Here is a 16,880-nt window from a genome sequence, read left to right on the forward strand (position 1 = left end):
TTTAATTTTGAAACAAAGTGTATGTTGTAAGCATGAGTAAAGTTGTCAAGGAATCAGTCATAAGCGCTATCCGCACTGGCCTCTTTCTATATATCGCACCAGTCCACACCTAGAATATGCGCTCGAAATCTTTCTAAAGCTCCTTCAGTAATACACTGGCACATAACTTTTTCACGAGAGCCACGCTTCGGAACCTCCTTCTGGCAAAACAAATATATGCCCATATGATCACTTATGTCAAAGCATGTAACTCCTTAGTGAGTAAGTGCAGAATTGATATTTGCTAAGAATAGATCTTTGCATGTTTGGGAATTGGGCAGTTATACGGTTTGCTCTGGTTGTCATATCTGTAACGCTATAACATCTAAATAAGACATCAAAATCCACACTGCTGCTCGTTGAACATGACATATCTATTTTAAAATCGCCTCCGATGATTACATCGTAATTATTCCTCATTACAAAACCTGAAAAAGATTTCATTGTTTCAAGAAACATCCCCATATCATACCAGACGGTGGCCTGTACATTACAGACATTACAATGTTTGCTGATTTAACTGAAAGGATTTCAACGTCATCCAACAGGTAACACAAATCGTTTAAAATTTCGCACTGAAAGTGGGCATTAACAAGTATGCCTACACCACCTCCAGGAGAGGTTTTTCGATTTAAAGAAAATGTTGAAAATGAAGGCAATTCAAAGGTATCAATGATAATATTTACATCGAAAGGGAAGCCAAACTACTTAACACTATAGAGAAGTCACCTCGCTTGTTCCTGCCTTACCTGGCGTTTAGATAAAAACATGTAAGTCCGCGACCGGGACCATCATGCTACTGCGGCATTGCACGCAACATTCACAAACGGTACGTTTTCATGGCACCGGATCGACAAGGTCACTCTCATCTCGAATGATCTGAACAGAATCACCTTCCCTTTGGCGAACAAGCACTTTCCCGTTTGAGCACCAAATAATAATTGGTTTTTTGGGGAAAGGAAATGGCGCAGTATCTGTCTCATATATCGTTGGACACCTGAACCGCGCCATAAGGGAAGGGATAAAGGAGGGAGTGAAAGAAGAAAGGAAGAAATAGGTGCCGTAGTGGAGGGCTCCGGAATAATTTAGACCACCTGGGGATTTTTAACGTCCGCTGACATCGCACCACACACGGGCGCCTTAGCGTTTTTCCTCCATAAAAATGCAGCCGCCGCGGTCGGGTTCGAACCCGGGAACTCCGGATCAGTAGTCGAGCGCCCTAACCACTGAGCCACCGCGGCGGGTGTTTGAGCACCAAACAAACCGGAATTCCTAGCCCAATCTTTAGTTTGCAGAAGCAGCCATTTCGTTCTTCGAGTCAGTTTTCACACAAGTACACGTTCTTCGAGTCAGGTTTTCACAGAAGTACACGTTTCTGCCTTTCTCTACCAAGGATTTTCTGTTTTGAAGCCATTGGTCTCTTTTTGCTTGTCGTTTAAACCACACGATAATGGCTGGTATCTTATCCATTTTTGCAGGAAGCCGGTGACATGCCTCAATATCACTCTCACTAAGCTATGCAACATTGATTTCTTTAGCCACGTCGCCCACTTTAGCTAGGAGGTCCTCATGCTCGGTTTCAGAAATGCCATGAATTCCTAGGTTATTTTTCCTGCTTCGGAATTCCAGCTCGTCCAAGTCGGTATTAAGCTGACAAAGTTGTTCTTCACATCGCGTATTTTCAACCTGTGCCATTCTTTTCCGCAGGTGCGCGATTTCTTTTTCTTGGTTATCAACACGCTTCATGATCTCATCAAAATGGTCGGACATTGTCTGGACGGAGTGCTCAATGTTATCTACCTTACTTTTCATTGGCATTAGACTATCCAGTTTTAGGTTGAGCTGAAGAAAAGCAGCGACCATATCAAAAATAGAAATAGGAAATGAGCAGCTCGCGTTTTACATGTTGGGCAGAGGAATGCTGCCCGAAAATGTGTATATATATATATATATATATATATATATATATATATATATATATATATATATATATATATATATATATATATATATATATATATATATATATATATATATATATATATATATATATATATATATATATATATATATATATATATATATATATATATATATATATATATATATATTTAAGGCAAATGAAGTGAGAGCTCTTTTAAAAAACTTATGAAAGAAGCCAACAGTCACCGAAACAAAGGTGCACAGGGTAATGTTTCTTTTTTCTTTTTTAATTTGTAGTGCCAGACAACTGGTTTAAAGAGAATTACCTAAAAAAAACAACCATTCCGACGGTGGGATCCGAACACATGACCTCCGAATATCGCGTCCGGTGCTCTACCAACTGAGCTACGGGACGGCTGTCCAATCTGCTGCTTTCGTGGGTATTTATATTTTGCGTGTAAGCTAACCTTGAGAGTGTTCATCAGCGCCACACTCGTCCATAGCGGTGGACGTAGAACGCCCTGTAATACAGCGAATGTGACGTGGAACGTCATCTAACGGCGAGGGCGGAAAATGTGCGAGAACCCTCTTATGCTACCTATGGCATCAAGACTGCCAGAACCGAGACCCTCGTTAAGCAATTAGCAGACAAGGCAAGTGAAATGAGGGGCTCGTTTGACAAACATATGAAGGAAGCCAACAGTCAACGAAACCAAAATGCACAGGGTAATGTTTCTTTTTCTTTTTTAATTTGTAGTGCCAATCAATTGGTTTAAAGAGAATTACCTATAAAGGAGCAGAAAAAACAGCCATGCCGCCGGTGGGAGAGCACCGGACGCGATATTCGGAGATCGTGGGTTCGGATCCCACCGGCGACATGGTTGTTTTTGAGGATGTCGTCACATTTACAGCGTCTCAATCAGTGAAGGAAATTCAGAGATTCTTAGGACTTAAATTTTATTTTTGGCGTATTTTTTTCGAGGTTTGCCAGCACCGCCTACCTTCCCACATGTCTCCTATACACAAATATCTACAACCCGCCAATTATTTAACTGTATTACCCGTGTGCCGAGCAAACGGTCGCACCGCGCTGTGTGACAAAGCGGAGCTGCGAAACGGTACGAAAACAACAAACTTGGGCACATGTGTGGCACATGTGCGTATTCTATGGTGTTTTGCCGATTCGTTTCGTCACAGGCCGCTGTATACGGCCGGTTGCTCGACACTCGGGTGATACTGTTGAGGCTATCGGTGAAGCTGCTTGAGAAATAAATAATCTCTCTAAATGACTCGTGTGGAGCGCCTGAAATGATTGCACCTTCTCTATCGTTTGGCATGTCTTATAATTTGTGCGGTGTAGGCACTTTTCCAGTTGCATATATTCCGCTTCAGGTGGAATAAAATATGAGCTGATAGTCGGGGCGCTGTTCCGTCTGCTGTTTTTTTGTTCCGTGTGTTGCGCTGTGAATTCTTTCGTAAGCACGTACCCACGTGCCCAAGTATCTGCTGTAACACTGTTGAGGAATTTGCCGGGTGTACCATTGAAGTGCGACTCTGACGGTGAGTCTGCTTTCCGCCATCTGAAATTTCTTCTGACGTCGGGTCCTATCCGGCGCCACTTCTGCCCTTTCGCTCCCCTCCCAGCCGCCGCGGGGGCACTGTAGTCACGGCGCTCGGCTGCTGGCCCGAAAGACGCGGGTTCGACCCCGGCCCGCGGCGGTCGAATTTCGATGGAGGTGAAATTCTAGAGGCCCGTGTACTGTACGATGTCTGTGCACGTTAAAGAACCTCAGGTGGTCGAAATTCCCGGAGCCCTTCACTACGGCGTCTCTCATAGCCTGAGTCGCTTTCGGGCGTTAAACCTCCATAAACCATAAACCAACCTTTCGCTCCCATCGAAATTCGCACCGACGCCAGCGGTGCCGCATTTGACGTTGTGCTTATACAGAGCCACGGCAGCGATCAGCCTATGATAGCTTTTGCCAGCCATTCGTTCAGCAAGTCCGGACGAAACTACACGGTTACCGAACAAGAGGGGCTCGCAGGTGTTATTCGCGGCACAACGACTTCTTTCCTACCCGCCGCCGCGGTGGCTCAGTGGTTAATGCGCCTGGGGCTGCTGACCCGAAAAACGCGGGTTCGATCTCGGCCGCGACGGTTGAATTCCGATGGGGGCGAAATTATAGAGACCCGTGTGCTGCGCGATGTCAGTGCACGTTAAAGAACACCAGGGGGTCAAAATTACCCGGAGCCCTTCACTACGGTGTCCCTCATAGCCTGAGTCGCTTTGGGAGATTAAACCTTCCATAAACCGTAATTCTTTCCTACCTATACAGAAATGCTTTTGCAGTCGTCGCGGACCATCATTCGCTCTGTTAGTTCGTAACTCTCCGCGACCAGTGTGTACGGTTTGTCCGGCGTACTTAGCGCCTACAAGAGTTTAACTTCACTGTGGTGTATAAGAGTAGCCGTCAACACACCGACGCTGGCTCTCTTTTTCGCTTGCCGCTCAGAACCGGTTGTTCTAGCGACAGCTTCGACGACTTCCTCTCTCCTATCTCAGCAACGTTTTCTGATCTTCTATTTCACTGGCTCTACAATGCACAAACAAGACCTTGACGTCGCTCATCGACGCCGCATGGGATCGACCTGCTAACTGTTTCTGTGTTCGTGACGATTTACATTACAAGAAGAATTACCCATCCGGAGGTGGACGCCTTCTCACCGTACCGGAAAGTTTCCGCCTTCCTGTTATTCATCTAATACACGAAGACGACGTCACGTCTCGCCACTTTACAATTTCCCGGACCCTTCACCGCACACAGGAATGACTTTATTCGCCCAAAATGCGTCAAACGACTCAACGCTGCGTAACGAGCTGTGTACAGTCGGTCAGGAATGAAACGGGAACAGCGCCTCTGAACAAAACAAAATAGTTTACCTACGTACTTGCAGCTACAGTATTACGGTGGTCTTACTCACGTGTCTGGGCTAATGGTATACTCAAATGGTACACCATTTGCTCTCTCTCTCTGCCGAGCTGAAGAAGCTCGCCGGCTTGCATCTGCATTTTGGTCATGCAGGAGTGCTCCACGGTATTTTAGTGTTGCTGTGGACGCTGCTTCGCAGGTGTCGCTTGGGCCAAAAAGTCATGTCCAACAACACTGGCCCTTTTGTTGCACTGGAACGTATCAGTGACCTGAACTACATCATATCACACCTTACTGACAGTGGCCGATGTTCATGCGAGACCCAAGCGGCCTATGTCGCTCTGCTCAAAAGATTCCACTCTCGAGAACCTACTTAGCTCGACCAGAGGGCTTCGCCTTCGAAGAGGCGAATGTCACTCGCTTTGTGTCGACGCCGAAGCGTAGGGGAAATGCGTAGAAGAGGAAGATGCTGGTAGGCCTCGCCGCGCTGAGCTCTTTGTCGGACAGTGTTGTAAATAAACGCCTCCGTACGTGCTCAGTACGCAACAATATGTATACAATTCTTAATTTTCTCATTTATGCTCCACTGCTAAGACCACATGGTTGTTAGCGCGCACGTTAAAATACTATTGATTGATATATAATAATAAGATACGGTTAAATCTTATTATCGTATTTACTAGCGTAATCAACGCACTAGAATACTGAACACATCCGCTACTTTGGTTCTCAAACACTGCAGATTCTTTTCCCTCGCATCTCATTCTTTTGTCGTGTAGTTTGCTACTGATGATAGTGAACGTTAGCGGGCACTCTTTATTGAATGCCGAAACGACTGCGGAATACAGAGGTTACATAGCCGCGCCGGTATCGGTGCTCTGCTGCGTCCGTGTAGACTACGTTCGGATTGTTGCCGAATTCCCTGCTGAGTGCTCGGACTCTGGCTTGTCTTCTTTCATGGTGTATATAAGCGGCAAATAAACGATCGCCACGACAACGAATGAAGGAGGGAAAGAAATAACCAGCGTAAGGATAAACAACCCAAGCATAGATGCAGCTGAAGAGGCCGCCATCGCATTGGCAATAGCGTATACGGCAACGCAACACTACAAAACCTCACTATAGTGACGGACTCCAAACAAGCATGCATAAATTATACAAGAGGCAGGATCGACAGCATCGCCAATCATATTCTACACTCGACGAGAAGATACATAAACACAAAACTTAATAGAGTATGGGTTCCGGGTCATGAGGGGATGAGGGGATACCTGGCAGCAGACCAGTTAGCTGGAGGGTGCGTCAACCGAGCCGACTCAACACTTTGCACCATGGGTACATTTGACCCTGATACCCCTCCGTACTCATACATGCTCTATCATTACAGGGGTCAGAGGAAACGCTACCCAGCCCCACACAAAAGGCTAACCAAAGAGGAGGCGGTAGACTGGCGCAGACTACAAACCGGTACCTACCCGCACCTGCACAAACTACACAAGATTTTCCCTACACAATATGTAGACGAATGTTCATAGTGCCAGGATAAACCTAAACTAGAGCATGTCACATGGACCTGCCCTAAGGCAGACTTAGAGCCTAGAATAGACCATCCTAGTGTGACGCAGTGGGAGCACTTGCTGTCCAACCAGGACGAGGGAGCGCAACGATCGCCGAGCCACGGTGGCAGCAGTCAAGTGCGGCATCCTGGACCAGGGATCGACCACGGCGCCCAGAGACCCGTAAGATTCAAGAACGCTTTAAATTTGTCCCCGAAACCGAGCGCTCGCCTCTGTTTCTAGAGGCCGTCGGCGTTCATTGCGTTCACTGGTGTTGGCGTAACAACGTTCTAGACTCCGATGATTTAAAGGAAAGGAAGGCGCATAACTGGCTCCCTGGGGCAGTGGACACCTCAATCGCGCTTTGAGGTACGCGGAGGTGGGGAGACAGAAACGTGGGCTGCATGCATTAGCGCTGATAACGTTGCGGCAGACACGTGGCACTTCAGCAGTAGGCCGCAGCGTTCAATTGGATGACCAACCTCTCAAGATCAACTACTAATTTAACCGCCACCTGGCACGGTGGGCGCGTTTGCCTATCCAGTGTGCGGTGCGCACTCAACGTTACAGAGGCCAGGCCGCGTCTACTTGCCCGATACACCACAGCTTTCACTCTCTAACCGGTTTCAGCAGTAGTTGAACCGCAGCTAATTTTTGTACTTTCTTTCAGGGCCGGTAAAAAAGCTACATAAATTGTACCTTGGTGCAACCATTTCAGCCAGCTGTTCTTAAAGACGATGTAAAACTCCCAATTTCACGCTTTCTTTCTGACATCAATAGTTGAAAAAGTTAGCTAATTAGCGTTTTCAAATTAATTCGGTTTCCAGAACAAAAAAATACTACTGACCACACCAGGCGACTCTCAACAGCAAGCACTCAATTGGTTCCATTCGTCTAGGACATTGCTTCTATTTTATTCTTGGTTACTTTTAGTTGGGACACCTAGTGTAAGGTGAGTTTATATCAACAATATATAAGTTACACCCTATATCATCACAAAAAGTAGGCCTATATTAGCTTTGTCTCGAGGACAAACACGGGCACGCTGTTTCGCGCACATCTAACCCCAAAAATAACACGCCCTGGAAACTACGATAGCAGGGGCATATGTCAAAGTGCTGATTCATTTGCGTGAGGCTATCAAAGAAAAGTGCAAAAAAATAGATCGCTAATATTTCGCCAACACGCGATTGCACCCCAGCCCACGTATTACGCTGCATAGCACGCTGAGCGGGATTGCGGGTTTGAAGTTAGTGCTAGCTTCGCTATTCTCCAGACCTTACCCCGCAGTGACCTTCTTTTTGTCCCAGATTTGGAGAAAAACTTTCAGACATGAGTCATTCCACGCCAAACGTCCCAGACGTTGCGCTGGACCATCTTCACTTTATTGAAAAAAATTAATAGGAACTTATAATAGTGTGCGTTATCAAAGCCTGAAATTCATTTGCCGTAAAGAATTTTTTTCGTGAGCTGATGGGAGTGAGAATATTTATAAAAGGCGAGAAACCAGGCACTGCTGAATAATTAATAAAAAATTTCTAGTTTTTAGAAAACACTTTATAATTGTTTTAATTGATATATATATATATATATATATATATATATATATATATATATATATATATATATATATATATATATATATATATATATATATATATATATATATATATATATATATATATATATATATATATATATATATATATATATCGATTCTGGATTTAGATATAATTCGGAGCATGTGCCTTTATGCGGTATAAGTATTTTAAAAAACTCTAAGAAAAGTGTGAAATAAAAACGTACCCTTTTTGTCGTTCTTTGTTTTAAGTATCAGATTTCTCTCGGAATCTTGAAAATAGCCGCTTTGGTTCTCTAGATGTCTAGTATCTATAATAAACGTTACAACTGATGAAACTGCTTACATCGAAGTAAAAAAATGCTAAAGTTTTAAAAAGTGCGTTTTGAGCCAAAACAGTCGTTATTTTCACCCTTAGGTGGTCCAATTAAAAATACAAATAAAAGCGGTTTACGTAGAAAAGTTTATTGCTTTTCATTTCTGAATTTTTTATTGGGGCAATTTTGGTGTAAAGCGGGAAAAATTTTGAATTTTAGCTCTCGCGCCGTAAATTAAGTGGTCTTTCAACGGCTCTTCACCGCAGAACACGCCACCTGGCATGGCACGACAATTATCGCCAGAGAACAACTGCAGTTTTCCGTCGTTCGCTGATGTGCATTTTTTCGGGCTGGAGCTAAAGAAGATATCGCGTTACATTCGGCGGTTGGTATGTAATAAAAGAGATCGTTTTTGCTTTCGAAGTTTTAAAAGACCCGCTTTGGGGCGGGGCTGCCAAAAGAAGAAAAACATTTCTGGCAGTTTTGCTCCGTTTAGCCCTGGTCGAAAGGGAAAAGCTGCATTTCCTTAGCTACGTTTGTTGTCGAGCGACTGATGGTTTCCACATTTTTTTATTTGTTAAACATCTTGCTTTCATCGAAACGATGTTGAAGGTGCTCACACAAGGCAGTATATATATAATATAGCTTCGGTGATATTTATAACTGTAATATTGCTCGTCGTATACGGAGATATGGAACCAAATCCGGTTCCACATGACGCCCAAACTCTGCAGATAAGTTCCGAAAGCCAAATTGAAAAAAAAAAAACGCTAACACGCTCGTGTACTGTGCGATGTCAGTGCACGCTAAAGATCCCCAGGTGGTCGAAATTATTCCGGAGCCCTCCACTACGGCACCTCTATCTTCCTTTCTTCTGTCACTTCCTCCTTTATTCCTTCCCTTACAGCGCGGTTCAGGCGTCCAACTATATGAGACAGATACTGCGCCATTTGCTTTCCCCCAAAACCTATTATTATTATTATTAAAAAGAAATTAGTTCTGGGGGAAAGGAAATCGTGAAATGTAAGGCAGGCATAATTTCCATTTCTTAAAACCAACTTTGATTTTCCTTCGCTTACGGCCCCAGGCGGCCCAGCAAGGATAGCCTGATACCTAATCAGGTGATACCTGGTACCTGATTTAATATCTGCTGCTGGTCATTGAACCCAAGATATTAAACTTATTTTTGGAATATGGCGGAGTGCTAGACGCACTCTGGCACGGGTCGGCCCGGTATTGCACTGCCTCCGGGATCAGCCCGGGGCCTATGGGCGTATTGGCGCGCGGCGGCTTTTCTTTCTATCGTTCCACTCCTATCATTTAACTCTCCTACTTGCAGCACGCGGCATCGAGCGTGGCTCGGCTTGAGCCAGTAGGCAGGCCCGTGCACTTTCCTTTCCTTTCTTTCTTCCTGTCAGCAACAACAGCAACAGCTTGCGGCGCGGTTCGTGTATCCACCGAGATATGTGAGATAGTCGTTATTTCCTTTCTTAAAACCAACCTTCCTTTCACTTTCCTTCTCTTACGGCGCGGTTCGGGTGTCCACGGAGATACGTGAGACACGCATCATTTTCCTTTCCTGAAATTGCGCAATGGGCAAGGTGTTGCGCGAACGGGTAATGGCGTTCCCTGGACCCCTTGGCAACGCGGTAGCACGCTGTCGCGTCCCAATCTTAAAGACGAAGCTTAAGCATGCATTTTTTATTTTTGCTTTTTTCATTGAATATGTGTTGCCTAATAAAAATCTGCATTTATATTTTATGGAAACTCCTTTCTATAGCCTATAAAGGCTTTCGTCACAGTGAAGCGTCACTGCAGCAACAGGCGCAGCGTTCATTGGTTTACGAACACCTTATATAAGTGCCATTTCCAGACGGAACGTACTTTACGTTCAATTATTTAAACCGTAGCTATCTTTCTTTTTATTTTTGTGGAGCCCCATGCAGGGGCATCATTCGGTACGCACGTACACGCCGTCTACGGCACAATTAAACAATTTTAGCCCTTCAGGGCTACCAGTTAAGAACAGTAGAACATCGGTGACGACCGCAGATAGAAGCCGCCCAGCGCAACCTTTGCCTGGCAATTCGAGAAAAAAAGACTAACAATATGCGCCAGGCAATTCGGCAGAAAATTCTTATGCAATAGGGCATATAACTAACACCGTCACAAGTCATGATTCCTTAATGCAAGAACGCGCAAGGATGGCGAAGCGCGCTGGAAATTCCTGGTAATCCCTGAAAATTCGTGGTAAATCGCCCGTGTGTTATGCGATGTCAGGGCACGTTAAAGATCCCCAGGTTGTAGAAATTATTCCGGAGCCCTCCACTACGTAACCTATTACTTCCTTTCTTGCACTCCCTCCATTATCCCTTACCTTACGGTGCGGTTCAAATGTCCGCCGTGGTGTGAGACTGTGTCATTTCCTTTCCCTAAAAAAATTGATGATGGCCTAGCTCTTTTAGGCCAGGATATACGCAGTGAAAGCGCGGAGAATTCTGCATCGGAAGAGTGCATTCAACAGGTGCGCCTTTTTTCAAGGTTGAAACTTTAGCCGTCGTGGCGGAGGGGGAGCGTCTCCTCCTCAAATGCCAAAGGAACTGGTTCGATTCCAAGCCTCGGCACAGTATTTTTTTGAAGCGAAAATCTTCACTACGCTAGTCAACACCGCGCTTCGCGCGAGCCGGCGTATGTCGGAGCACGAGTGACGTCACGCACGGCGCAGGTGGCCGCCGCCGACTCCGTCGCCTGACCTTTCGCCGCTGCCGCGTTTCTCTCTCTCTCTCGCTCCCTCGTTACTACTGCGCATGCGCCACTAGTAGCACCAAGCCACAGGTGCACCGCCGCTGCGCAGCGCCGCGCCTTTCCGCAAAATCCTACTTTCAATTATGAGTGTTATCTTTCTTCTTTTTCTCTTTTATTCCTTCCTTTATGGCGCGGTTCGGGCGCCCACCGAGATATGTGAGACGGTTACTGTGCCTTTCTTTTCCTCAAAAACCAAACAAGTTAGCCGACGGCGACCATAGAGTTCACTGGCGTTGACAACTTTGCAAAGGCCGTTAATTCTCATGAAAGGAAAGGCGCAGAATTGGTTACGCGGGTAAGTCATAATAATAATAATAATTGGTTTTTTGGGAAAGGAACTGGCGCAGTATCTGTCTCATATATCGTTGGACACCTGAACCGCGCCGTAAGGGAAGGGATAAAGGAGGGAGTGAAAGAAGAAAAGAAGAAAGAGGTGCTATAGTGGAGGGCTTCAGTATAATTTCGACCACCTGGGGATCTTTAACGTGCACTTACATCGCACAGCACACGGGCGCCTTAGCGTTTTTCCTCAATAAAAACGCAGCCGCCGCGGTCGGGTTCGAACCCGGGAACTTCGGATCAGTAGCCGAGCGCGCTAACCACTGAGCCACCGCGGCGGGTCCGCGGGTAAGTGGAGACCTCAATCTCGCTTTCACGTACGTGGCGTTAGTGTCAAACTAAAAGCCTGCTTTGATTGCGTTCCCCGCACTCTATAAGCAGCGCGCCTTCCCTGCCACCATGGGAGGTGGCATGCAGTTAATGGTTGATCGCGAGAGATTGATCACCAAATGAACGCTGCGGCCTAGCTATTGCTGCAGTGCCGCATGTCAGTCACAAATCTGTCAGTGCTAATGAATTCAGGCCACATCTCTCTTACCACCACCACATGTATCAAAGCCCGAATGAGGCGTCCGCATATCCAGGGAGCCAGTTATGCGCCCTTCCTTCGCTCATATCCATCACCATCTAAAACATTGTCAACGCCAACCCCAATGAACACAGTGACCGCCGACACATTTCGCTTTGTATTTAATGGATTAGCTGAGCTAATTCACATAACTTTTTTTATTGGGTGAGTGTGCGGGGGGTTTCAGTGGCTCCCACAGATGCCGCCACCGAATACGTTGGTTAGCGCTTAAGTGCAGGCTATGTTAAGGCGCGTTTATACTCCGGCGTACCGCGCGCACGCGCGCTGCACGGCGACGTCAGGTCGGCCAAAGTGAGACCCTGTGTACTCCATCTGCGCTTGACCGCCGACGCGTTCGGTGGCTTCGGCGCACTCTAACCGCACTGGCGGAGATTTGGAGCATAATAATAATAATAATAATAATAATAATAATAATAATAATAATAATAATAATAATAATTGGTTTTTGGGAAAAGGAAATGACGCAGTATCTGTCTCGTATACCGTTGGACACCTGAACCACGCCGTTAGGGAAGGGATAAAGGAGGGAGTGAAATAATAATAATAATAATAATAATAATAATAATAATAATAATAATAATAATAATAATAATAATAATAATAATAATAATAATAATAATAATAATAATAATAATAATAATTATAATAATAATAATAATAATAATAATAATAATAATAATAATTGGTTTTTGGGAAAAGGAAATGACGCAGTATCTGTCTCGTATACCGTTGGACACCTGAACCACGCCGTTAGGGAAGGGATAAAGGAGGGAGTGAAAGAAGAAAGGAAGAAAGGAATGCCGTAGTGGAGGGCTCCAGAATAATTTCGACCGCCTGGGGATCCTTAACGTGCACTGTTATCGCACAGCACACGGGCGCCTTAGTGTTTTTCCTCCATAAAAACGCAGCCACCGCGGTCGGGTTCGTACCAGGGAACTCCAGATCAGTAGCCGAGCGCCTAACCACTGAGCCACCATGGCGAGGGAATTGTGAAATCGAAGTGTAATTTTCGCGTTTAATTAAATAACTAATTACACCACATAGAACAAGTTTTTCCCACAGCGAGATCTCATAACACAGTACCTAACAGAAGCAAACACTTGCAGATTTATATTTAAAGAACGACGTAATCGTTCGGAGAATGTTTTGCTGACACGAAACTCGGGACATAGCCATCTAATGATTTCGCAAATAACCCAGACGGATACGCGCAATATATGTGGCTCGAGCATCGCTCGCTGCTGTAGGGGATAGGACGCAGCATCCGTTGAGCTCGTGTCTCGACCTATGCTGTGACTGGAGGCGTCGCAAAACCCTTTTGGGGCCGCCGGTATATCTTGAGGCGGCGCTGTCAGCTTAGTAAACTTCAATGCAAGGTTTTTGAGTGGGGCGCTGGAGTTCCGCTGCCAGCCCAGGAGTTGCAAGGTTCAGGTTAAGCTCGATTCACTGGAATAATCTGACAACCTCGTTGAGAAGCTTCGGCGTAGGTCGCTACGCTTGGATGAGTGCCGTTGCCTCCACATAAGTGGTCGTTTCGGGAGCTGTAGAGGCACAGCCAACACGAGGATTTAGGGATGGAGAGTAATAGTGAGAAAATTGGTTTAACCTGGGCTGCCACGTGAACTGCGCTGTCATGAATGAGACGGATGAATGAGGGCAGGAAGAACGAGAGAAAGGACCACCGCAGTGGAGTTCTGCGGATTGATTTCTGCCAGAGTAATTTCGGAATCTTTAATGTGCACTGACATCGCACAGCACGCGGGCGTATTTTTTCATTCCGCCTCCATCGAAACGGGTCCGCCGCGAGCGATATTTGATCCGGCGTGCTTTTGGTCGACATCCGAGCGCCTAACCAGTCTGCCACTTAAAGGGTGAGGGAAACAAGAGAAAGGTGCCTTTGAGGATATCAACGGCGCAGTAATTCTACACTCAGTGCAGTTAGCTAATCGACATGGTGCGCTTTTGCTAGGCAGCCGAAGAGGTAACCTTTGAGCCACGCGGTGGCCGAGAGAATGAAAAGAAATTTGCTTTTGAGGGAAGGTAGACCTCAGTAATCGTCTCATTTCTCGGAAGACACCTGAAGAGTGCAGTGAATGAATACATGGAGGGAACTAGTAATAATTGGTTTTGGGGATAGGAAATGGCGCAGTATCATATATATTTGGACACCTCAACCACGCCGTATGGGAAGGAATAAGGGAGGGAGTGAAAGAAGAAAGGAAGAAAGAGGTGCTGTGGTGGAGGGCTCCGGAATAGTTTCGACCACCTGGGGATCTTTAACGTGCACTGACATCGCGAAGCACACGGGCGGGCGCCTTAGCGTTTCGCCTCTATCGAAACGCAGCCGCCGCGGTCGGGTTCGAACCCGGGAGCTCTAGATCAGTAGCCGAGCGCCCTAACCACGGAGCCATCGTGGCGGGTATAGCACGCGGGCAACCTCACCTTCAAAGACACGTGGGCAACGAAGAAATGTCCACGTTTCTTTGAGGGCGAGGTTGCCGCTCATACGATCGCACAACTTTCCCCATGGCTGGTGTGCCAGTTGGCTTGCATGGGCTTCAATCTCCTTTTCTAGCGTGGCTATGCGCCGCTTGAGTGGCCTATATTGTTTGTGAGCGAGCCACCTTTTTTGAAGGTGGGAATGCGCTTCCCAAAGGTCTAGTAAGCGACTATCTGCCGTCTCTGCATTTGGTGTGTCAGGGATTGTGGATGTGGCCCCAGCCATCTCCTTTGTGAGAGTGTGTCCAGGTCTTCAGGTGTCCAGGTCTGTGATGGTGTCTGGGACGTCTCGTCGGATTTGACGGAACTTGTCCCAGTCCACCACCTTCAGGCGCAGTTTTTTAACCTGGGCTAACCTAACCACGGAGCCACCGTGGCGGGTACAGCACACGGGCAACCTCACCTTCAAATACACGTGGACAACGAAGAAATGTCCACGTGTCTTTGAGGGCGAGGTTGCCGCTCATACGATCGCACAACTTTCCCCATGGCTGGTGCGCCAGTTGGCTTCATGGGCTTCAATCTCCTTTTATAGCGTGGCAATGCGCCGCTTGAGTGGCCTATTGTGTTTGTGAGCGAGGCACCTTTTTGAAGGCGGGAATGTGCTTCCCAAAGGTCTAGTAAGCGACTATCTGCCGTCTCTGCATTTGGGGTGTCCGGGATTGTGGATGTGGCCCCAGCCATGTCCTTTGTGGGAGTGTGTCCAGGTCTTCAGGTGTCCAGGTCTGTGATGGTGTTTGGGACGTCTCGTCGGATTTGACAGAACTTGTCCCAGTCCACCACCTTCAAGCGTCGTTTTCTAACCTGGGCTAAGGTTGTGAGGTTGAGATCGGAGCTGTGTATATAGTGATCACTACCGAACGAGTGCTGCGTGTTTGTCCAATGACTGTTGGGGAGGTGTTTTAGAGGGTTAGCTCCGGGCTGGTGTTGTGTTGAATACTTGTTCCGTTCCTTGTGGGTTGGTTCATAACGTTGAGCAGGGATAAGCCATCGTTCTGGATGAAAGTCCAAACCGAGGTGCCTTTACGACAGTTTTTAAATGGTAGCCCTAACTGGTGTGGTTGGCATTAATGTCGCCATTTATCAGAATGGGGTGGTCTTCACTGAGCGGGATTGCCTTGCGCATTGCTGCAATGGGAAGTACCGGAGGCCTTTTTGGCGGGTTATATGTGTAGTATGAAGAGACTGCTGCCCCTTGCGTGTGCTGGGTATGAGGTCTACTAGGAGGCCGTCTATGTCATCAAGCTCTAAAGTATGCTCAATTGCGATAAAGTTACGGTAAACCAGTGTCGCTACTCGCGTTAGTGGCAGCACGTTGGTTGACTCATGAACTGTGTAGTTTCGAAGCTTGACATTACAGAGAGTTTCTTGCAATGATCTAACGATAGGTATCTCGTCTGCTGAGAGGTTTTGGAGGGGCAGTTGCAGGTTGTCGCGCATCGCTCGGAAGCTCCTGCAATTCCACTGCCACACTCGAATGCAGCTATGTTGTGCAGCCATGTTGGGGGGCGGCTGATGGGTCTATGAGATTTGGGCCGTTTGGCTGGGTGATGAATTTTCCTTGTATGTGGGGCTGGATTTGAGCCATAGAGGCTTCATGTGCGCCTTGACGTCGCTCGAGGGCAGTCATCCGGCCTGCAATGTTTGCCATCCATGCTGCAGTATCAGTGCGTAGGGCGTTCATGTTTTGTTCGAGGCTTTGAATTATCGAGGTTAGCTGAGTGAGCGCAGCTGTCTACCGAGTTGTGGGGGTAGTTTTCAGCTTGCGCCTTGCGCTTAACTGGGGGGTTTCGAGTAGGTAATGGAGCGCATGAGGAGGAGGTGGAGGTGGGGGAAGGAGTGAGTTGCTTGGGCGTGATAGTTCGTACTGCGTCGGGGGGACCGAATTCTTTGTAGGCTGTTCTCGCCTGAGAAGTAGCTGTAATTGTTGGTGGAGCTGTGCAATTTCTAAACCCTGCTGTCGGAGTTGTGCTCTGAGCTCTTGATTTTCTTTAACGAGCGAGGGAGGTCCTGGCTTCTAGCTCACCTGTTTGTCCATGGGCTGGGCGTCTGGTCCCGGTAGTGGCGGGAAGGAGGTGGACCGGCTCCTGAACTGGCCTTTCCGTGAGACGGACCTTGAAGCGGTTCTGGAGTTGGTCCGAAGCCGGCTGCGTGATGTCCGGGACTGCTGATTCGTGCTCTCGGCGGATGAAGACCCGGCGGGATTGTCTGTGGTGCTTGTAGCATTGATGTTGGATTTCGGGTTGCCAACCCGGTCGAACCGGACTTTGCATTTTTTGGACCCCGTGAAGTGGGAGCTACCGC

This window comes from Amblyomma americanum, chromosome 1, assembly GCF_052857255.1.
Source record: "Amblyomma americanum isolate KBUSLIRL-KWMA chromosome 1, ASM5285725v1, whole genome shotgun sequence".
NCBI lineage: Eukaryota > Metazoa > Arthropoda > Arachnida > Ixodida > Ixodidae > Amblyomma > Amblyomma americanum.